Consider the following 5,468-nt stretch of genomic DNA (forward strand, 5'->3'; position numbering starts at 1 on the left):
TGACATCTTCACTAAGGCCTTACCAGAAGCAAGCTTTAACAAAATACTCCAAGGCTTGGGAATGATGGAAGCTGAGTCAGTACCGAAACCCCTTTCTTCTCACTAAAAATGTACAAGCGAAATAGAGCGAACGCTCGGTCTATTTCGGTTCTAGAATTTTTCGGGAACCGAACGCTCGGTCTATTTCGGCTCTAGAAATTTTCGGGAACCGAAATGAACCGAACGCTTGGTCTATTTCGGCTCTAGAAATTTTCGGGAACCGAAATGAACCGAACGCTTGGTCTATTTCGGCTCTAGAAATTTTCGGGAACCGAAATGAACCGAACGCTCAGTCTATTTCGGCTCTAGAATTCTTCAGGAACCGAAATGAACCGAACGTTCGGCCCATTTCACTTCATCTTTTCTAAGGTATGGTTTCGGTTGTATATATTTGTAAAGCTTTTATTTACACGTTCGTGTGTTTGTCGATAGTATTTATTTTCTTTTCTATTTTTATTATTTTTTCAGAAATTACAAAAATCCAAATATATTTTTTTTCTGTTTTTATTATTTTTTCAGCAATTACAAAAAAATCAAAAATATTTTTTTCTTCTGTTTTTATTATTTTTTCAGAAATTACAAAAATCAAAATATATTTTTCTTCTGTTTTATTATTTTTCAGAAATACCAAAAATCTAAAAATATTTTTTCTCTTCTGTTATTCTTATCCAAAAACTACAAAAATATCTCTGTGTGTTTTTAAGTTCTATCTCTCAATTCGTAATTCAAGCTCAGAGATGCGAAACATAATGATGATGGGGCAGGTATAACATTCTTATCTATGTACTAGTTAAGTGTCCCTAGAAGCATGCTGCTGCATGTAGACCAAAGTCTCCATGACTCTGAGTGAAGCCTTAATGATTCGATAAACACCAATCGTTTCTTCCCAATCAGACTGCTAAAATCACTCAAGTCACGAGCTACCTTACTCTTCTCATAGTGAGTAACGAGTTTTCTGCTTTGTCATTTTTATATAGCATACACTACTACAAAACATGACATAGGACTCGCCATATAAGACCCGGTTTATGAAAAAAACGGGACATATTATGGAACAACCGGGATTTATAAAGGGGAGAGTTATATGACCCGGTTTAAGATGAGGAACTGGGATATATGAGTGAACTAAACAACCCGGTTTCTAATGATACAGCCGGCTCTTTTAGCTGTAAAGTTATAAGACCCAGTTTTCCAAATGAAACCATGTTCTATGGCTTTGGGCAGTGATTTTGAGGTAAAATTTTGGATATCCCGCCATGAAAATTCAATATCCCGCCAACAATTTTGGGGTCCAATCAATTAGAACCCACACCAGTACGTACTCCTTAGCCCTCTTCTTCTCCAGTCCACTTCAGCAACCGACGACTTTGACCACCGCATCGTCGCCTCAAACCCTTCTCCCGTGCCTCAACCGACGAGTCCAGTTCATCGTGCCGACCATCACATCGGTGTTTCAAACACTTCTCCTCTCCTAGATTAACCTTATCTTATTCCTCGTCTCGCTAGCTAGGTCGCCAAATCATTGCCCGTGTAGCATTATTAGATCGTCTATACGACTCCACATTTCTATTGCTGTTTTACTTTGTATGTCTATTAATTGGTATATTTTTTTCTTATTTCCATTGATTAGTATAGCTTCGAGTGTGTTGATTATCGACGACAACAATCAACGCTACGTTGAGCAATAAATATGGATTTGGGTATCGATATTTCCCTCTCTACATCAATCTGTATAACTTTTTTCTTTTGAAAAAATATGTTTTTGTGTGTGTTTATGTTAGAGGTCAAAAATGGCAACCAAATTTGTCATATTTTTACAACTTATACAAAATCTTACTCTCCATAACTTGATACTGACAAAAAAATTAAAATTTGTTGATATCAGCTCTTAAAGGGACTTTTTGCTCTCCGTGTAAAGAACTGGTGAGGAAGCACAGTGTATCTAGTAAGTGATCTTTCAGTGATGGTTTTGTGACATTTTTAAATTATATAACCAGGTTCCTGCTATATTTAATGCATATGGTATTCTAAACTTTGTTATCTTTAGTTGACAAAAATACCCCTCCACATTTCAATCCTTTTTTCACCCATAAAAAAGATTAATTGGCATGTATAATCAATATAAATGGTATATCCAGGAGAAAAGATGGAAATCAATAGATCTGAAATTGTTTGAACTGGTTCACCTGGAGCTTCATTATAATATCAATTATCACGTTATAATCATCCTAATTTCTTAATTTATATGAGTTTTATTTCTTTATAATTTTAATATTTTATATCTACCCAATTGTTTTATATTTTAAGTGCAAAATTCAATTTGGGCTAAAAAATTAGAGGAAAAAAGAAATCAGAGGAATATGCTTTAAAGTATGACATCATTTATTGACATATTTGTGTTTATGGCCATGATAATGGCACATCCATTTGTGCTATTAAGGGATCGATACCAAAACAAGTTTCATTATTTTGTTGCTAAACTTTGGGCTTCTATGACAATCACTCCATTTTTTAGACTGAAATTTCAAGGTTCCAAGAATCCACCCCCATAAGATTATCTTGTTGTTTACTTGTCTAACCACCAAACTTTTTGGACATATATACCCTTTTGACTCTAGGGAGAAACTTCAAATTCGTTAGCAAGATGCATTCTTTATCTATTATGTATTCTTTTTCTTTTGTTCTGGACCACACAAGCATCGGAGATTCAAAAATAGATGCCATCACAATTCGTGTGCAAGGGGAATATATTCATACCTCTACCAAACCTCTTGCATTTTATCCAAGTTGGTACCATTATTTCATCAAAATGGTCTTTATCTTTGTCATTATTGATAAAATGTGTACATTATAGTTGGTTTGACAAGATTTATGTTTTTTCAACTATGTGTCTCACATCGTTTCTTGTCGCATCGTACCTGCAAAAGTACCATAAGTTTCTATCTATATTATTAGTTATTTGTTTATTTTGTTCATTTATACTAAAATTTCTAAACATCATTAGTATACATTAGGTCCTCTTGGTGATTTGCCCTTCAAGTCGTGTCACATATATTTTGGATTCTCTCATGAAGCCTAAGAAAAATCCTCTCGACACCTGCTACCTGCTCAAACTTTTGGACATGTAAGAAATTTCTTAATAGGCATGAAAATTACATTCTTTCTATAAACTTGAACACAACTCAATTGGTTGTTAATTTTTAGGGCTTTTGCGAGGTATGAAAAAACACATCAACTCCAATTGTATGGATGTTCGCTGAGGTAATTTATCTTATTACTTATCCAACAATCAGATGTTGTAGTTTCATTTGTCTTGATTATGTTTCCTTTCTGTCATAATTTTAATGAAACCAAGTTGGCGTATCCGAGAGTCAGCTGAGTGGGCACTATGTAATGAAATAAATGTTTGATTTTGTAATGACCAGGCAATATGGATTCCCGAATAGAGTAAGTACTTATTAAATACTTTTTTTTTCATTTATTTTGTGTCAAGAAACATGTTATGTTATTTATTAGTGTAACTTAATATTTTATACTAAATTAGAGAACTAGGGAATTTCAGAATAACTATATGAATGATGTTGTCTAAAAGTACATATAAGGTTAGCTGTTAATCATTAAAGCATCCTACTTTTAGTTTAATTATTGTTTGTTAAACTCACCTGTTTTGAAATATTAGACAAAAAATTGATTCTTTGTTGTGTTTATTTTTCAGTGAGAATGGAGGACGGCTTCTACACTTGATTATGTGACAATTATACTTCAAGTTTTATGTAGTAAGATATGATCAAATCAAGTTGTTTTTTGTGACAGGCAAACACGTTTATATTAATGGCAATAATGATTGGTTATTTAGCATGTCTACATTAACATAATTTGCTAACCAGAGCATATTTTTTTGTATTGAATATATGTTTTCGATGTAAGTCTTAATTGTGTTGGTGGTTAACTGTAACATAATGTAATTTTGGATGTAAGCCCTGTTAGCTATTTTCACAATAAAAATATTAAAACAAGTCATCTTTCCTTAAATGACCCGGTTAATATAATGGAACCGATATATATGTAATTGTTATATAACCCGGTTTTGAGAATTGGAACCGGGTTTTATCTCCTTATATGACTCGGTTTTGTATGGTAGAATCGTGTCCAAATCTCCTTGTGTGCCCATGTTTTGTATACTCCAATATCTTTATATGTCCCGATTGTTAAAAAAACTGCATCCTTTTTAGTTTGATAGGACTCGGTTTTGGAACCGGGTTTTAATTCTTTTTCCACATAGGACTCGCCGACAATAGGACCCGGTTGAAAATCGGGTTATTTATTGGATATAACCGGGCTCTATAAGCCTTTTTGTAGTAGTGATAGGTCCTTTCGGTTCCTTCTCCATCTTCTCACTTTTCTCCATTAAGTTTCGCTTCATACAAGTAACCTTTGAGACTCTCAGCAATTACCACTGAGGTTTTAGGTTACACAAGCTATGTGTTAATGATCTTATTTTCGTTTACCACGTGACGGTGGACGCTCTAATGTTCAAGCTATTACTTGTTACCTCACGAAATCTCTTTTTATTTTTGCATGATCTTTATGAAACTATCTAACACCAGGACGTTTCTTCCCATAAGATCCAATTTTTTTTTTGAGATTTCTAAAATCCATCCAGTTACTGAATATTTTATCAAACCTACTTGTTCAACAGGCCACATCGGTCTCACAAGTACTTCATCCAACTTTCGGTCTTATTTTATGTGACAACCGTCAATTTCTGATCAAGTCAAAGTCAAATAAAGCCAACAGGTCAAACCGGTCAACTCATCTAACCCTTGTATATTAGGGTTTACATTATGTTACTATCGTACAACTCACTATTTTAATAAGAAGCTATCACTTGGAAAGTTCACTCGTTCAGAGATTCTAAACCCTAATCGGAGTAAGTGATGAAACTATTCGATAAAACGTTATTCCGTACCCCTCGAGGGCATATAACCATCATAACAAAGCTTAACGGGATGTACGAACCCTGCGTTGCGAAGCTAAACATCCAAAAAGGTCACAAAAAAAGTCTCTCTCAATATCTATTTATAAATCTCTCTCTCTCAAATCTGTCTCAAATCTCTCCCAAATCTCTCTCAAAATCTCTCTCAACTTTTTATAGTCACCGGGTCATCCCGACCCTTAACTTGGCCAAAAATCACTCAAAACGGGAAGAAAACTTGAAAAACATCCCTTAAGGACCGAAACCCTAATTAGAACCGAAGCCCCTATAGGAACCGAAACTAGGTTAAGAACCGAACCATAGGGACCGAACCTGCCAAAACCGAAACTACCTTTAGGACCGAGCCTCGGTCTATTTCGCTTCCTTTCCCGTGTTCGCATGCGAAGTGCTCGGACCGAACCCCCCTCTCGGTTCTCATCCGAAACGCGAGCCT

The 5,468-nt window shown here is 34.9% G+C and overlaps 1 long non-coding RNA gene across 3 annotated transcripts; it reads left to right on the forward strand.

The window, feature by feature from the left end:
• Positions 1-1,189: 1,189 nt before the first annotated feature.
• On the forward strand, positions 1,190-3,947 carry LOC145162512 (uncharacterized). 3 transcript variants are annotated; one of them, XR_013739151.1, is made up of 7 exons: positions 1,209-1,273; positions 1,670-1,739; positions 1,925-1,984; positions 3,054-3,163; positions 3,244-3,300; positions 3,395-3,486; positions 3,755-3,947. It is a non-coding gene; the product is annotated as an uncharacterized LOC145162512 (long non-coding RNA). The 3 variants fall into 3 exon arrangements; XR_013739152.1 differs by having other exon boundaries at positions 1,190-1,739; positions 3,044-3,163; XR_013739150.1 differs by having other exon boundaries at positions 1,190-1,739.
• The last annotated feature ends 1,521 nt before the right edge of the window (positions 3,948-5,468 follow it).

Source organism: Lactuca virosa, chromosome 3 (genome assembly GCF_052849685.1).
Source record: "Lactuca virosa cultivar CGN04683 chromosome 3, Lactuca_virosa_CGN04683_v6, whole genome shotgun sequence".
Taxonomy (NCBI): Eukaryota; Viridiplantae; Streptophyta; class Magnoliopsida; order Asterales; family Asteraceae; genus Lactuca; species Lactuca virosa.